Genomic DNA, 18526 nt, shown 5'->3' with positions numbered 1-18526 from the left:
AGACTTCTAGAGGCAGATTCATGGAAGAAAAGTCACCAGGAAGCCACATGCCCCTAAAACAATTACATAAGAACAATAAACCACAGAAAAAAACATTACCCAAGTATACTCAGGTTGGCCTGGGAAACATATCATCCTCTGATGGTGGATGAATGAGTGGGTAGCAGCTGGTGGAGGGGAGACCACCTGACCACATTGTAGTATTGGCATGGTGTTCATCAGGCACCATTATTATCATCAGTAGCACGAGTACAGCACAATATAATTTAAGGGCAAGTAAGTGACTGAATGTTCTTAAATCCTGGCCTCAGGGAACTTTCCAAGAAGACCAACATATTGTATTAGCCACAAAGACTCACCTCTGGGTTAGGAAAGGAAACTATCTAAAACTGGTAATGGCTTGGTAAGGCACATCTGTCCAAGCTCCGCTTCCAACAAGGGAGACTCATTTGGCTGAGGACAAATTGTCAGAAGTGAATGGTTGCCTGCCTTCATGGGTCAGGAAATAGATTTTGACCTGTTGGCACACACCAAAGGGAAGTTTGTTGCAAGGACTGCACTGGGGGTTTGGAAATGTCATGGTGCAGAATGGAGTCCCTGCAGTTCTCTTCAGGAAATATTAAGAGCCATCACAGTTTAATTTTTCTCCATTGCATTCCCCTTCTCCAACACACCCTATAAACGAAGAAGGAGTCAATGACTATAGTCACAGCACCACATCCAGAAAAAGCTATCCTAAGTACATAAGCATAACAAAGCAGCAAGCAAACCCTGTAAAACATGGAACTCCCTATAGGAAATGATTACAGTAGAAATCAAAAAACATGCAAACTTGGTGTTTACTAGAGAAAAACTTTGAAAATTAATCATAAGAACAGTAGCAGATTAAGCACAAGTGGCACGAAGCACAAGGACTGGTGTAAGGATCTCGGTTAGAGCTCCCGGCTCCCTACTTGCAGGAGAGTTGTTTCACAGGCGGTGAAGGAGGTCTGCAGGTGTCTATCTTTCTCTCCCCCTCTGTCTTCCCCTCCTCTCTCCATTTCTCTCTGTCCTATTCAACAACAGTGACATCAATAACAACAATAATAACTACAACAATAAAACAAGAGCAACAAAAGAACATTATTTTTAAAAAATCTAAAAAAAATAACAGTTAAAGGAATTAAAAACTCTCACAAAGAAAAGTTCATTCATGAGATATAGTAACAAGATGGATTTTCTGTCAAATATTCTGGAGCTTTAAAGAGAAGTTCAAACAGATATAGGATTTGAAAAGCACACTGCATAAAACTCAAGCTAATGGGCTAGGGAAATAGAATGGTTATGCAGAAAGATGTTTTTTGTTTGTTTTGATTTTTTTTTTCCTCCAGGGTTACAGCTGGGGCTCGGTACCTGCATTATGAATCCACTAATCCTGAGGCTTTTTTTCTTTTTGATAGGACAGAGAGAAATTGAGAGGGGAGGGGAAGATACAGAGGTAGAGAGAAAGATGAACACCTGCAGACATGCTTCATGGCTTGTGGGATCCCCTGCAGATGGGAAGCTGGGTGTTCCTTGTGCAGGTCCATGCACTTTGTACTATGTGCACTACTGCCCAGCCCATACAGAAAGAGTTTAATGTCAGAGGCTACGAAGTTCCAGGTTCAATCCTCAGCATCACCAAAAGCCAGAGCTGAATAGTGCTCTGGTCTCTGTCTCTCTGTCCCTCTCCCTCTCCCTCTCCCTCTCCCTCTCCCTCTCCCTCTCCCTCTCCCTCTCCCTCTCCCTCTCTCTCTCCCTCTCCCTCTCCCTCTCCCTCCCTCTCCCTCCCTCTCCCTCTTCCTCTCCCTCCCTCTCCCTCTCCCTCCCTCTCCCTCCCTCTCCCTCTCCCTCTCCCTCTCCCTCCCTCTCCCTCCCTCTCCCTCTTCCTCTCCCTCCTTCTCCCTCTTTCTTTCTCTTTCTCTCTTTTTTTCCCCTCTCCCTCTCCCTCTTTCTTTTCCTCTCCCTCCCCCCTCTCTCTTCCTCTCTCAAAAAATATTTTAAAAAATAAATAAAACCTCAAGCTACACTGTAAAGCCTACGAAGTGGACTCATCATATATTGGGTTGTCAGAAAAGTCATGATGTAGTCTTTCTATGCAAAAATGCTTCATTACTTTCCCAAAAACCTAATAGATGAAGAGAATGTAAGGGTAGAATATAAAGTGAATACAATCATACAAATTAAAGAGGACACAGAGACAAAGTTTAGAAAAAAAAATGAAAAAGAAACTATCAGAAATATCAAGCTGAATTAGAAAAACAATGTGTAAAGGGGCCCAGTGGTGGCATACCCGGTTGAGCACACATATTACAGTGTTCAAGGACCCAGGTTCGAGCCCCTAGTACCAACCTGTAGGGAGAAAGCTTTGCAAGTGGTGAAGCAGAGCTGCAGGTGTCTCTCTTTTTCTCTATCTCTCCCTACCCTCTCGGTTTCTGGCTGTCTCTGTCCAATAAATAAAGATAACTTTAAAAAGCAAAAGAAAAACATTGTGTAAGTATAATGGTGATTCCAGAAAAAGAGGAGAATGAAGTACAGGCATACTCAAGAAAATAAAAGCTAAAAATTATTCAACTCTGAAAAGCGACCAAAACATACATGTTCATAGAGGGAACGAACCTCCAAATTCCTGAATCCAAAACCACATAGACCAAGATTATACCATTATAAACTTATTAAAAGTCATAGATGCAGAAGAATGAAATTGAACAACTTTATCTCACCAGAAACAAAAATCAACTCCAAATGGATCAAAGACCTGGATGTTAGACCAGAAACAATCAAATACTTAGAGGAAAACATTGGTAAAACACTTTCCCACCTACACCTCAAGGACATCTTTGATGAATCAAACCCAATTGCAAGAAAGACTAAAGCAGAAACAAACCAATGGGACTACATCAAATTGAAAAGCTTCTGCACAGCCAGAGAAACTATTAAACAGACAAAGAGACCCCTCACACAATGGGAGAAGATCTTCACATGCCATACATCAGACAAGAAACTAATCACCAAAATATATAAAGAGCTCAGCAAACTTAGCACCAAAAAAGCAAATGACCCCATCCAAAAATGGGTAGAGGATATGAATAAAACATTCACCTCAGAGGAGAGCCAAAAGGCTAACAAAGATATGAAAAACCGCTCTAAGTCACTGATTGTCAGAGAAATGCAAATTAAGACAACATTGATATACCTACCTCACTCCTGTAAGAATGGCATACTTCAAAAAGGACAGCAGCAACAAATGCTGGAGAGGCTGTGGGGACAGAGGAACCTTTTTGCATTGCTGGTGGGAATGTAAATTGGTCCAGCCTCTGTGGAGAGCAGTCTGGAAAACTCTCACAAGGCTAGACATGGACCTTGCATATGATCCAGTAATTCCTCTCCTGGGGTTAAACCCCAAGGACTCCATAACACCCAACCAAAAAGAGGTGTGTACTCCTATGTTCATAGCAGCACAATTCATAATAGATAAAACCTGGAAGCAACCCAGGTACCCAACAACAGATGAGTGGCTGAGAAAGCTGTGGTATATATACACAATGGAATACTATACAGTTATCAAGAACAATGAACCCACCTTCTCAGACCCATCCTGGACAGAGCTAGAAGGAATTATGTTAAGTGAGCTAAGTCAGAAAGATAAAGATGAGTATGGAATGATCCCACTCATCAACAGAAGTTGAGAAAGAAGATCTGAAAGGGAAACTAAAATCAGGATCTGACTAAATTGAAAGTAGAGCACCAAAGTAAAAACCCTGTGGTGAGGGGTAGACATGTGGCTTCCTGGGCCGGTGGGGTGGGGGTGCATGGGTGGGATGGGATACAGTCTTTTGGTGGTGGGAATGGTGTTTATGTACACTCCTAGTAAAGTGTAGCCATATAAATTACTAGTTAATTAATATAAGGGGGAAAATTGATTATATGTCTCAAAGTTTTTAAAACACAGACTGAGTCTTTTTAATATATAGGCTGTGTATTTGATATGCGGACTCTCAAAAGCCTAGACCAAGTAGATCAGAAGCAACCAGTGGCACAGCTATATACAAGATACTGGGTACTATATAGCAAACCCTAACAAAAGGACTTTTCAAAGTTAACCCAATTACCAAATAATGTGATGATAACATTAACTATCCATTGTCTTTTTGAACCCTAAGTCAGCAGGAACCTCACATCTCCACTATAGAGCCTATATTTCTCCCAGTCCTGGAACCTTAGGATAGGGCCCGCATGCCTCACCCAATCCGTATCAAATAATATTGCATCAGCCGATCGCAAGCTAATCAACACAATTGCCACCTCAACATGCTTCAGCTCAGACTGTGTCCAGAGACTTCACGTGTGGAACAACAACCCTTCAGCTTCATTACTCGGGTGAGACCTTTCCTTTCATAGTATTCTCTAATCCCATCCCAGGTGGTTCACTTCCTAACAAAGTCCCAAAACCTAGATATAGACCAGGTTCTGTGAGAGAGAGCATATGTTCACACTTATCCATAAACTAGTACAAAATATATACCTGAAAGCAAAAGTACACTAGAGTTTGCAGTGAGTACCCCCCCAACACTTCCTCTCCACTATTCCAACCTTTGGGTCCATGATTGCTCAACAATTTGTTTGGCTTTGTATGTTAACTCTCTTTTCAGCCACCAGGTTCCAGATGCCATCAGGATGCCGGCCAGGCTTCCCTGGACTGAAGACCCCACCAATGTGCCCTGGAGCTCCGCTTCCCCAGAGACCCACCCTACTAGGGAAAGAGAGAGGCAGACTGGGAGTATGGACCAACCAGTCAACGTCCATCAGCAATTACAGAAGCCAGACCTTCCACCTTCTGCAACCCACAATGACCCTGGGTCCATGCTCCCAGAGGGCTAGAGAATGGGAAAGCTTTCAGGGGAGGGAATGGGATATGGAGATTGGGTGGTGGGAATTGTGTGGAGTTGTACCCCTCCTACCTTATGGTTTTGTTAATTTATCCTTTCTTAAATAAAAAATATATTTTAAAAAGTCATAGATAAGAGTAAACTATTGCAGACTGCTAGAGGAAGAAAAATGTGGTGTACTTAATATATTAAATATTAAAAGTAATTAAAACTTCTTTGCGGCAGTATGGACAGATTTTAAAGTATTAGACTGGGAGTCGGGCAGTAGCCCAGCAGGTTAAGCGCTGGTGGCACAAACTGCAAGGACCAGCGTAAGGATTCCCGTTCAAGCCCCCGGCTCCCCACCTACAGAGGAGTCGCTTCACAAGTGGTGAAGCAGATCTGCAGGTGTCTATCTTTCTCTCCCCGTCTCTTTCATCCCCTCCTTTCTCCATTTCTCTCTGTCCTATCTAACAATGATGACATCAAAACAACAATAACTACAACAACAATAACAACAAAAAAAAAACCAATGGCAACAAAAGGGAAAATAAATAAATAAATTTTTTTAAAAAGAATTACACTAAGTGAAATATATCAGGAGAAAGACCAATACCTTATGATTTCACTTATTTGTGAAACAAAGTAAATGAACAAAATCAAAATAAGCCTTTGGACTTTTATAATAGGATAGTGATTACCAGAAAGGAAGGAATGGGGTAAAGAAGTTGAAAGAGTTTCAGCTTCTATCCATTGAGTATAATGTTGGCTGTAGGTTTGCTCTATATGTACTCTACTATCTTGAGGAATTTTCCATCTATTCCTATTTTTTGTAGTGTTTTGAGTATGAATGGATGTTGGATTTTGTCAAAGGCTTTCTTTGCATCTATTGAGATAAACATGTTTTTTGGTTTTGCTTTTATTGATGTGGTGAATGACATTGATTGATTTACATATCAATTGAACCAGCCTTGCATCCTGGGATAAATCCCACTTGGTCCTGATGAACAGTATTTTTTATATGCTTCTGTATCCGGTTAGCAAGGATCTTGTTCAATATTTTAGCATCTATGTTCATTAGAGATATTGGTCTTTAGTTTTCCTTTTTTGTTGTGTCCCTATCTGCTTTTGGTATCAGGGTGATATTGGCTTCATAGGTGGTGGAAGGGAGTGTTCCTGTTTCTTTGATCTTTTGGAAGAGCTTTAAAAGTATAGGTATTAATTGTTTTCTGAAGGTTTTATAGAACTCATTTGTAAAGTCATCTAGTCGAGGGTTTTTGTTGTTGGGAAAATTCTTAATAACTGTTTTGATTTCTTTGTCTGTGATTGATCCATTTAGGTTTTTTAGTTCTTCCTGGTTCAGTTTTGGAAGGGTATGTGTTTCTAGGAATTCTTCCATTTCCTCCAGATTCTCTAGCTTAGTGACATATAGTTCTTCATAGAAGCTTCGCATGATTTTTTGGATTTCGGTGGTATCTGTTGGGATAGCTCCTCTACCACTTACAATTCTATTTATTTGACTCTTCTCCATTTTTTTAAGTGAGTTTGGCTAAAAGTCTGTCAATTTTGTTTAATTTTTCAAAGAACCAACATTTGGCTTCATTGATTTTTTGTATGGTTCTGTTTTCAATGTTGTTTATTTCTGCTCTAATTTTAGTGATTTCAGTCCTTCTGGTTGCTTTAGGGTTTTTGTTCTCCTTCTTCTAAGTCCTTAAGGTGTGCAGTAAGGTCATTTATTTGAGATTTTTCTTGTCTCTAGTGTGTACTTGTATGGCTATGAGTTTCCCTCTAAGTACCGCATTAGCTGTGTCCTAAATATTTTGATGGCTTGTGTCTTCATTTTCATTTGTTTCTAGGAACATTAGAATTTCTTGCTTAAGTTCCTCTTTAACCTAGCAGTTACTAAGTAGTGTTTTGTTGTGTTTCTAAATTTTGTGACTTTTTGTAATTTTCTGTTTGTTGTTGTTAGCTTTACTCCACTGTGATCTGAGAAGATGCCTGGAATGATTTCAATGCTATTGAATTTGCTGATACTGTCTTTGTGGCCTAACATGTGGTTTATCATTGTTGTGTCATGTGGATTTGAAAAAAATGTGTTTACAGTTTCTTGGGATGAAAAACTCTGAAAATTTCCAGGAGATCTAGTGTATCTTTCTCTTCAATTAATTCTCTTGTTTCTTTCTTGATTCTCTTCTTAGCTGATCTAAGTGTGAGAGTGGGGTGTTGAATTCTCCTACTATTACTGTATTACTACTGATGTATTTTTGTAGCTCTTTCAGTAAGCCTCTGATGTATTTAGATGGGCCCTCATTGGGTGCATAGATGTTAATAACTTTTAAATCTTCTTGGTTGATTGATCTTCTGATTATGTAATGGCCTTTCCTATCTTTTATTATTTTATTTAATTTAAAGTCTATTGTGTCAAAGATGAGAATGGCTGTTCCTGCTCTTTTTTGTGGTCCATTAGCCTGTATGATAGTTTTACATCCTTTCACTTTAAGTCTATGTTTGTCTTGTTGGGTCAGGTGAGATTCCTGCAAGCAGAATATGGTTTGGTAGTGTTTTCTGATCCATCCTCCTACTTTGTGCCTTTTAATAGGTGAATTTAAGCTATTGACATTTACTTATATTGTGGATTTAAGGTATTTCAGTCCCAGTATTAAACAATTTTTATTTGCTTTGATATATGGCAAGAATTTGGGGATGTTCTTGTTTATATGAGGTCTTTTATAACCTCTTTTAGGACAGGCTTGGTGACTGTTGCTTCCTTTAACTGTTGCCTGTCTGAGAAGGTTTTAATCCCTCTGTCTAGTCTGAATGAATGTCTAGCAGGATATATTATCTTTGGTTGAAACCCTTTTTCATTCAGGGCTTGATAGATATCTTGCCATTCTCTTCTGACTTTTAGAGTTTGAGTGGAGAAGTCTGCTGACAATCTTATGGGTTTTCCCCTGTATGTAACTTTTTGTTTTTCTCTTGCAGCCTTTAGGATCCTTTCTTTATCCTTACTTCTTTCCATTGTAACTATGATGTGTCTTGGTGTCTTCAGGTCTAGGTTGATTCTGTTTGGGACTTCATGTATTGACTCACTGCAAATTGCTGTGCACTTTTGCTTTAAGGTATATGTTTCCCCTAACTTATGGGTACATGTACATATTCCCTATCTCATGGGCCCTGATCTATATCTAGGTTTTGAGGTTTTTCTAAGAAGTATGCCACCTGAAATGGAAGTAAGGAGTCCTATGAGCTATAAAAAGTCTCACCAAAGTAATGAAGCTAAAGCTCAAAGGTTGACATTCCATGCCCGAAGTCTCTGGACACATTCTGAAGAGAAGCATGTTGAGGTAGTACTAGTTGCATTGGTTAATTTGGGATCAGCAGATGCAGTATCAGTTGGTATGAATTGAGAGAAACATGCAGGAAAGTGAGCCCCACCCTATAGGTTCCAGGGCTGGGAGATGTATTGGCTTTATAGAGAAAGGGGAAGTTTCCTGCTTTCAGGTTTAAGAAGGCAATCGATAATTATTGCTACAACCAAATTACTTGGCAATTGTGTTAACTTTGAAAATCCCATTGTTAGGGTTTGCTGTATCATACAAGACCTCACCATAATTTATGTCCTTTAATGCTATTTACGTATAGCTGTGTCTTATAAAGTAACACCACCAGTTGCTTCTGTTCTCCCTGGTCTAAACTTTTAGGAGATTCAATATTGCAAACAACAAGTCATTATTATAAGTGTATTAACAAATTGAGCCCACTGTTAAAATTCAATCTGATTATCAATTTGAATTCTTAAGTGCATAGATTGAAGAAACATATACTCAGTCTATGTTCTATGCATCAAAAAGTTTGAGACAGTCAATCCATTTTCCCCTCTCATATTAATTAAATAGTTATTCAGAGACTGTAAGTTACTAGGAGTGTATATTAACACCATTTCCACCACCAAAGGTCTGTGCCTCTCTCTCTTCCCCTCCCCCTCCACCCAGAGATTTTTTACTTTGGTGTCATACTCCAAACTCAGTCAAATCCTGCTTTGAGTTTCCCTTTTTATTATTTCTCACCTTCTATTTGTTAGTTGGATCATCCCATACTCATCTTTGTTTTTCTGACTTAGCTGACTTAATATAATTCCTTCTAGCTCCATCCAACATGGGTCAGAGAAGGTGGGTTCATTGTTCTTAATAGCTGCATAGTATTCCTTTGTGTAAATATACCACACTCAGCTTTCTTAGCTACTCATCTGTTGTTGGGCACCTGGTTTTCTTCCAGGTTTTAGCTATTACAAATTGTGCTGCTATGAACATAGATGTCTCTCTCTGTCCTTGTCTCTCACTCTCTTTCTAAAAACAAAGGAATTCCACTAGTTGAAGAGAAGTATTAGAGATGTAATGTTCCAATAATATCCCTAGTAGTAATGGGAAAAAAAGAATAAAATACAATTCACCATCAGGAAAATAATCAGTATTCTATAGCTCATGAATATTTCTTAGTGTCATTGTTCAATTAGCCCCACTCCCCATGTCCAAGGACACTGTGTCTGTCCTTGGATATATTTTCTAAGCCTTACCTCACATAATGTTTCATTAAAGAAAGACATCTCTGAATAAAAAGACATCAACTTACAAAAATAAATCAAAACTAGTAATTCTGAGAAAATTCCTAACACCCAAAATTGTCTCATGATAATTCAGAACCTTTAATTCCTTTTCTTATAGAATAAAACTCTGACCTAGCAAAATATTCCCTCATTTCCCTGGAAAGGAAATATATTTCCAATATCAGTCTCCATTTTGTGAAAACCTTCTCAAAAAGATGGATAAAGTTTTTATACCTGTAATCACTGAGCATGTTTATTTAAAATCAGTATAACTCTGAAATTCCAAGCCACTCATGGGGTATTACTTTTGAGCTAAAATACCAAATTGGATAGAGATTGGCATTTAAACAGATGTCAGCAGTGTTTTGGGAAATGTAAATGGAGGTACAGATGGTGACTGCTAGGGAGTTAAGAGCATCTGTGTTCTATGAAAAAATAAACTATATTTGTGAAAAAAATTTTAAATAATAACTGAAACTCCCAACTTGATTTGAAAGAAGTCAAGAAAATATCTTCATTGGATGGCACTGTTTGATAAGTTTCTTTAAAATCAAAGATGCCTCTACTATCTGAGCTGTGGATACAAATTAGATTAAAGATGGAAAATAATATCCAAAAACAGAACTTCTACTGCAAAAGAATAACTATTTAACCTTGGAAGAGATTGCTGATTCTTCAGTTTCAGCCAACTTTGTACCTATTTTAATTTACTTTTATTATTTATTTAGTTAATGCATTACTTTTATTTACAGAGTACTGCTCAGCTCTGGAATATGGTGGCACTGAAAGCCTTTTTTTCATAGCCACTATATGGTCTCCCTAGCCACCGAGAATTTTGTACCTTCAATATAAATTCTAAGGGAAATGTCAGTTAATTGTCACATAGTGGCTATGAGCAAAACATCTGGAGTCTGAGTTTAAATTCTGGCACTTCTGCTTCATGGCTGTGTAACCATGGCTTGGCACATGCTGCAGCTGCTTCTCCTCCTCCCCTCCCCCCTTTTTTTTTGTTGTTGTTGTTTGTTTGTTTCCTCCATACCCATAATTTTCTGCATAGGGCTGACTTTTTCAAATAATAAGAATGAGACAGAGAGACAGGGACAGGAACTGGAAACCATAGCACTGAAGCTTCCTTCACTACAGTGGGAGGAGGGGTTGAATGTGGGTTTCATACATGGGAAAGCAACATACTATTCAAGTGGGTAATCTGGCCAGGAACATATTACTTAAATTTGCTATCACTCAGCTTCCTCATTTGTAAAGTGAACATAAAATAGTATTACCTGGACCTCCTGGATTACTGTGTAAATAGGAGTTATATGTGGGGCCAGAGAAATACTCACTTATACAGTCTGCTCTTTCACTGTGCACCTAACCCAGGTTCAAATCCAGCCCCACTACAATAAAGAAAACATTTAAAGATATTTTCTCTTTTATTTTAACTTTATCTATCTTTTTAAAAAAGTTTATGTGAACTTCTTACAACATAACAATCTATTTATTATCAGCAAAAGTTAACTTTTAATATTATGAACTTTCTTCCTAATTCTGGGACATCTGCGAGACCTGGAATCACTGACTTAACTATCTCCTAGGTCCTTTACTCTCACCCCTATATTTTTAAAAACATTTTATTTACTGGATAGAGACATAGAGAAGTTGAGAAAGAAGAGGAAGATAGAGAAGGAGAAAGGGAAAGGAATATACCTTTAGCACTGCTTCACAAGTTGTAAAGTTTTCTCCCCCTGCAGGTGGGGACCAGGGTTTCGAACCTGGGTCTTTGTATATTGTAACACACACACTCAAGCAAGCATGCCACCACCTGATCCCACTCTCTCCTCTATCAAATCAAGCATGAACAACAACCTAAATATTTAGATATCATGAACTAGTGCATATCATTAGTGCTCTAACAAAGAACTTGTTCTTCTTTCTAATAGAACAGTAGACATTTCCCAAAAGAATAACCAGGAATACTTGTACTCTTTAGGTCAGGCCATTTTGCAAAATGTATAAATCTTTTCAGGCCATCAGATTAACTGAAGAAGCTCTGTTCCCTTTAGAGTTCTAGTAGCCTGAATGTACTAGATTATTTTCCACTAAAAGCCCACTTTTGCAGGAAGAAACTAAATCAACATCTCTCTAATCTGTGTTTGTTTGCTTATTTTTCTGTCTTTTAGGATTCCTGTGCTCACTTTCTCACATTAACCAGTTTTCAATGGATTTTTTCCTTCAAAAAAAAGAAATCATAAAACCTAAAGGTTAACTGATTCAGTCATATTATAATATTCTGTAGGAACCATATACAAATCCAAACACTCAGGTTAGAGATGATAATGTGCTATACACCCTGCCTGATTGAAATGAGTTTATGAATTAGATCCCATACACAAATGGATGCATTTAGCTTCGTTCATAGCACATCCGCAAACTCATTTACCAGATCCATAAGCACTTGTAAACATTGCTAATGGAGTTTGCTAAATGAATATTATAAACGTAATCCAAATGAGCTCTTCATGGAAATTGCAAATCATATGAAAAATATAGTGCATTTGGTTATAGCACATTTCAGTAACAGTATATTTTAGTTAATTGTGTTAGTATATTATACTTCACTAAATGTTGGTACTAACACCTACAAAAAAATAACTCTGTTCAATACTACTCAGCCTAAGATAGTTAATATTAAATAATGCATCATAGGTTATTTATGCCTAAAGTAAATCTTCCTATAGATTCATTTCAGGCATTAGAAAACTAAAAAATGCTAATGTTATTCAAAATTGTTGTCTGATACTTTAAGAGTTCAATTCTGTCAAAATGTGAACTTCATTTTTTGCTGTTTAGGATGGAAAAAAATCAGATAAACAAATGAACAATGTAGGGACCAGGTGGTGGCGCACCTGGTTGAGTACACATGTTACAATGCACAAGAACCCAGGTTCTAAACCCCAGTCCCCATCTGCAGGGGGAAAGCTTCAAAGTGGTGAAGCAGGGCTACAGGTCTATCTATCTATCTATCTCTCTATCTACCTACCTACCTACCTACCTACCTATTTATCTCCCCCTTTCCTCCTGATTTCTGGCTGTCTCTATACAATAAAGATAATAATAATAATTTTAATGAATAATGTATATTTATATATAAAATGTAAAATATATGTGTGTACATATATATATACACACAAATATATATATATATATATATATATATAGAGAGAGAGAGAGAGAGAGAGAGAGAAATTTTGACCATAAAAAACATTCATTATCTATAATGACTAGTTTCCTACAAGACTTGTGGATAGATTGTTCTGGTCTTTTTTCCAGCCATGACATCATCTCCCCAGACAATAACTTGGATCCACCTGCATATCAGATTTCAGGCTCAGGGGAAAAAAGAAAAAAAACTAGTATAGCCACAGGCCCTCTGGAATATAACTAAAATATACCTACTAGCTATCTATAAAACGGAGACACACACACACACACCCCCCCCCAGTTCTTCATCTTCACTATTCCAGCCTTTAGGTCTGGAGTGATTGTTCAACAATTTGTTTGGCTTTGTATGTTAACTCTCTTTTCAACCACCAGGTGCCAGATGCTAGCATGATGCCAACCAGACTTCTCTGGACAGCCCCACCAATGTGTCCTGGAGCTCCGCTTCCCCAGAGCCCTACCCCAATAGGGAAAGAGAGAGATAGGCTGGGAGTATAGATATACCTGTCAATGCCCATGTTCAGCGGGGAAGCAATTACAGAAGCCAGACCTTCAACCTTCTGCACCCCACAAGGACCTTGGGTCCATACTCCCAGAGGGTTAAAGAATAGGAAAGATATCAGGAGAGGGGATGGGATACAGAGTTCTGGTGGTGGGAATTGTGTGGAGTTGTACCCCTCTTATCCTATAGATTAGTCAATGTTTCCTTTTTATAAATGAAAAAAATTTTTAAAAATTTTAAAAAGATTGCTCTCTAGTAACAGTTCAAGAAGTCAAACAATAACTATAATATACATGACAGAATTAACAACAGCTTCTCTAATTTTCATCCAAACCTAGACCAAACAGTAACATGTAATCCTGACCAATCACATAGGATGCCCCATTACTAGTTAGGCCACTTAACATGTAGCTTCTGTATGCAAATAGCTTCCTGTTAGCATAGACCTGCAGCCTTCTCTTTTTTTCCAGTATAAAATTTTCCCCTGCCCCTATCTTTAAGTCTGTCTTATCACAAATGAACAAGTAGCTGACTCCCTTGCTATAATAAGTGCTAAATAGAAATGGCCCTTGCTTATTCTCATATTTGCTTGGTCTTCATTTACTTCTTCTAAAAAATATTTTTTTATTTATTCCCTTTTGTTGACCTTGTTTTATTGTTGTAGTTACTATTTGTTGGAGAATAGGGCCCACTGTCCTGGGAAGTTGATGCCATCATTGTTGGATAGGACAGAGAGAAATGGAGAGAGGAGGGGAAGACAGAGAGAGGGAGAGAAAGATAGACACCTGCAGACCTGCTTCACCGCCTTGTGAAGCGACTCCCCTGCAGGTGGAGAGCCGGGGCTGGAACCAGGATCCTTACGCCAGTCCTTGCGCTTTGTGCCACATGCGCTTAACCTGCTGTGATACAGCCTGACTCCCGGTCTTCATTTACTTCTATGAGCAACCCAGATGATGCTTTGTTTTGGGCAGCTTCAGTACCTTCTACATGTTCAACTTCACAGCTCTTGTGTCAACTTTTTTTTATTTTATAGAGAGGCAGAGAGAGATACCAAGCATCAGGGCATCCCCTCAGTTCCATAGCACTCCAACATGGTGCCAGGGTTCAAACCCAGGCCACACACATGGCACATATAGTACACATATCCTACCTGGTATTCCATCTTCCAGGCCTCAGCTGATGTTTTAGAGACAAAAACAGTTACTAAAATACCTTCCACTTAGTTTCTAGAAAGGCCTACTTTTTTTTGTTTGTTTGTTAGTTTATGTTTTTGTTTTATCTTGACAGGGATTATCTATTGAAGCATTAAAGGATTAAAGGGTCTGTGTCATTCTAGTAGAAACTATTCCCAGAGTACCGCTGTCATATAAATAGACTTCCTAGGAAAAGACAGTATAAGTCAAGCTACTATAGAAAACATGAAAGTGATTGCTCAGTAGCTGATAATTTCTCTAGTTAAGACTTGACCCAATTAGATTGCCTTGCTACCAATCACTAAACTTGGCTGTTTTTAAGCATATCCTTAGCATTATTTCTCAGTCAGTATGGTTTGACTCCCCCCACCCCATGCCATCCTTTTAATTTCCGTTTGTAATTTTTAATCCCATCTTTTCTTTGTTAATTTGTATGGAATTCTCATGCTAAATAGAGAGTGAAAAGCACTACTATACTAGCTTATCTTTAGTAGTCAAGGACAAAATGTATTGTGATATATATATATATATATATATAGATATATATATATAGATATATAGATATAGATATATATTATGGCTAGTGAAATAGTGATCTAGAACAAAAATCAGTACCCCAGTTTTAAGAAAATATTTAAAAATCTCTAAAAAATGGTTTTTTGTGTTTAGGTATTTTTAAGTGTTCAAAGAATGCTGCAATAACCTAGAATCCTTATGAATACCAACTATCATTATATAAGTGCAGTAGAAATGGGATTGTATTAAAATAGCTTACCAATGAGTTTCCTCCCTGCCAAAAAATGCAACCAACTTTCACTGGACTCAAGACACTATTAAGGGCAAAGTGTCTTGATTACCCAAGTCAAGAAACTATGTAAGTGCAAAATGTGAGTGCTTATTTTCTCTTTAATGGGCACATCTCAGATGCTACTAAAAGTCATAAACATCTATTCCTTATATTACTATAGGATTTTTGAAATAGATGATCTTTAGATATGGCATTAAAATGTTTTATCTATAATGAAGCTTATCCTATATTTCTCATCAAATCAGTTTAGCTGACCTTCAATACATCTTTCCGTTCCTTCCATTCCATTTTTATGATGAGGTGACAAAAACTCAACATAATATTCTAGACAAGGATATGCTGTCAATTTATATAATGGCACCTTAATATTTTCCACATTATTCTCACTTCTCTTCCCTTGGCTTATTTTTAGCACAGTTGCACATGGAGCAAAGCTCAAGACTTTTTTTTCTTGGAAGGTTATGGCTAATTCAATATCCATCACTGTGTATGATTAGCTTAAATTGTTCTTTAGATGTGCATCACCTCACACTTACCTGTTTCAAATTTCATCTTCATCATATTGTACAATTACGTAGTTATGTTAAGTCTTGCTGGAGTCCCTTGTGGGACTTCTTGGACTGAAAATGTAAGGTCACTGAATAATATCACACATTTATTCACCTCATCTTACAAATAGTTAATAAGTATACCCAACAACCAAAATCTTTTCTGGTATATATCTGCAGGGCATCCTATTGTTAACCTTATTCTGCATCTACAACTGGAACTGACCCCCATTCTCTAAGGATTCTTTCCAGAGAGTACTGCTTTCTCTTGCTGGTTTGGTTTTACCTGAAAGGTTACAATGAAAAGTTTCTTAGTAGGTATTTGGAAGGTAATTTCTCAGAATGCTTATGTAAATTAAGTGCATAAATGCACTCTTGGCACTATTCATGTGATCAAAAGTTAAGTAGCAACCAATGTATACAATACTCAAATTTATGTTCATGGGGCCTTTTAAAAAAAATTCTGCTGCCCTTATTCTTTTGTTTTTTTTCTATTATATATATATATATATTTTTTTTTTTACTTATTTACAAGCCTTCTGAGTTCTTCTTTGGGCTTCCCATTTTCCCATTCCAACTATTTATCTGCTTAGAGAAATACTAGATTTAATTTGAAATTGACATGGCTTTGATTTGGTTAATAATTCATATGTAGTGCATTATTTCCCTCCATGTACGAAAATGACACATCCTAAACAAAAGAATAAAGTTTCAATACCATCTTGAAAAAACTAAGACTTTAGGGGCTAAGCGGTGGTGATAAGCTCACATAGTACTAAGTGCAAGGACCTACTTAAGGATCCGGGTTTGAGCATCTGCTCCCCACCTGTAGCAGATGTTTCACAAACAGTGAAGCAAGTCTTCAGGTGTCTCTCTCTCCCTCTCTTTCTCCTCTTCCCCTCTCAATTTCTCTCTGTCTTATCGAATAAAATGGATATATATGAAAAAATGTCCATCAGGAGCAGTGGGTTCATAGTGCTGGCACTGAGCCCCAGGGACTGGAAGACATAAAATAAAATAAAATAAAATAAAATAAAACTTTACACTTTTGACTGGGTGTAAATCAGTCTAAAATGTCTCCAGCAGGCTGGGAGTATGGATTGACTTACCAACATCCATGGACAGCAGAGAAGCCATTATAGAAGCCAGACCTTCCACATTCTGCACCCCATAGTGATCTGGAGTTCATACTCCCAGAGGGGTTAAATAATAAAAAAGCTTCCAGTGGAAGGGATGGGATGCAGAACTCTGGTGGTGAGAATTTTGTCGAATTGTATCCCTCTTACCTTATGTTCTTGTCAATATTTTTATTTATTATATATATTCATATATATTAATTAAAATCATCTCCTAAGGGACATTGAATTAGTAAGGGACTAACTTACCTTTTAAGTATTATTTAATCAACCTGAAATACTCATCCATATATATATATATGTATATATATATATGTATATGTATGTATATGGAGAGAGAGAGAGAGAGAGAGAAGGAGAGAGATTGTAGATTTACAATAGTCAATATTTGGAAATAACCCAATAATCCAATTACAATGAATGATAAGAAAATAGCACAGTGAAACACTATTTTATTAAAGGAAGAGTTCAAATGTTATCTTTCCCTACAATGTAGTCCATAATGAAGGGAAATAAGCACTTTGTGGTGGGCAAGGTGTGTTGACATATACTTTGAAAGAGAGTTATTAACATTTGCCTCAATAAAAAATGTATGTAAAGAAAAGTCAGCCAAACCTATGGACATCTCATCTTTGATAAGGGGGCCCAAAGTATTAAATGGAGAAAGGGGTCTATTTTCAATAAATGGTGCTGGGAAAACTGGGTTGAAACATGCAGAAAAATGAAACTGAACCACTTTATCTCACCAGAAACAAAAGTCAACTCCAAATGGATCAAAGACCTGGATGTTAGACCAGAAACTATCAAATACCTAGGGGAAAGCATTGGTGGAACACTTTCCCACCTAAACCTCAATGACATCTTTGATGATACAAACCAATTGCAAGGAAGAATGAAACAACAACAAAACAAAAAAAAATCAATGGGACTACATCAAATGGAAAAGCTTCTACACAGCGAAAGAAACCATCACACAAAGAGACCCCTCACAGAATGGGAGAACATCTTCACATAACATACATCAGACAAGAGACTAATCACCAAAATATACAAAGAGCTTAGCAAACTTAGCAACAAAAAAGCAAATGACCCCATCCAAAAATGGGCAGAGGATATGAAAAGAATATTCACTATAGACGAGATCCAAAAGGCTAACAAACACATGAAAAATTGCTCCAGGTCACTGATTGTCAGAGAAATGCAAATTAAGACAACATTGATATACCTACCTCACCCATGTGAGAATGGCATACATCAAAAAGGACAGCAGCAACAAATGCTGGAGAGGCTGTGGGGACTAAGAAACCCTTCTGCACTGCTGATGGGAATGTAAACTGGTCCAACCTCTGTGGAGAGCAGTCTGGAGAACTCTCACAAGACTAGACATGGACCTTCCAAATGATCCAGTAATTCCTCTCCTAGGGATATACCCCAAGGACTCCATAACACCCAACCAAAAACATATGTACACACCTATGTTCATAGTAGCACAATTCATAATAGCTAAAACCTGGAAGCAACCTAGGTGTCCAACAACAGATGAGTGGCTGAGAAAGCTGTGGTATATATACACAATGGAATACTACGCAGCTATTAAGAACAATGAACCTACCTTCTCTGACCCATCTTGG

This window comes from Erinaceus europaeus, chromosome 16 (assembly GCF_950295315.1).
Source record: "Erinaceus europaeus chromosome 16, mEriEur2.1, whole genome shotgun sequence".
Taxonomy (NCBI): Eukaryota; Metazoa; Chordata; class Mammalia; order Eulipotyphla; family Erinaceidae; genus Erinaceus; species Erinaceus europaeus.
The sequence above is the reverse complement of the archived record's forward strand: the minus strand, read 5'-3'. Positions refer to the sequence as shown.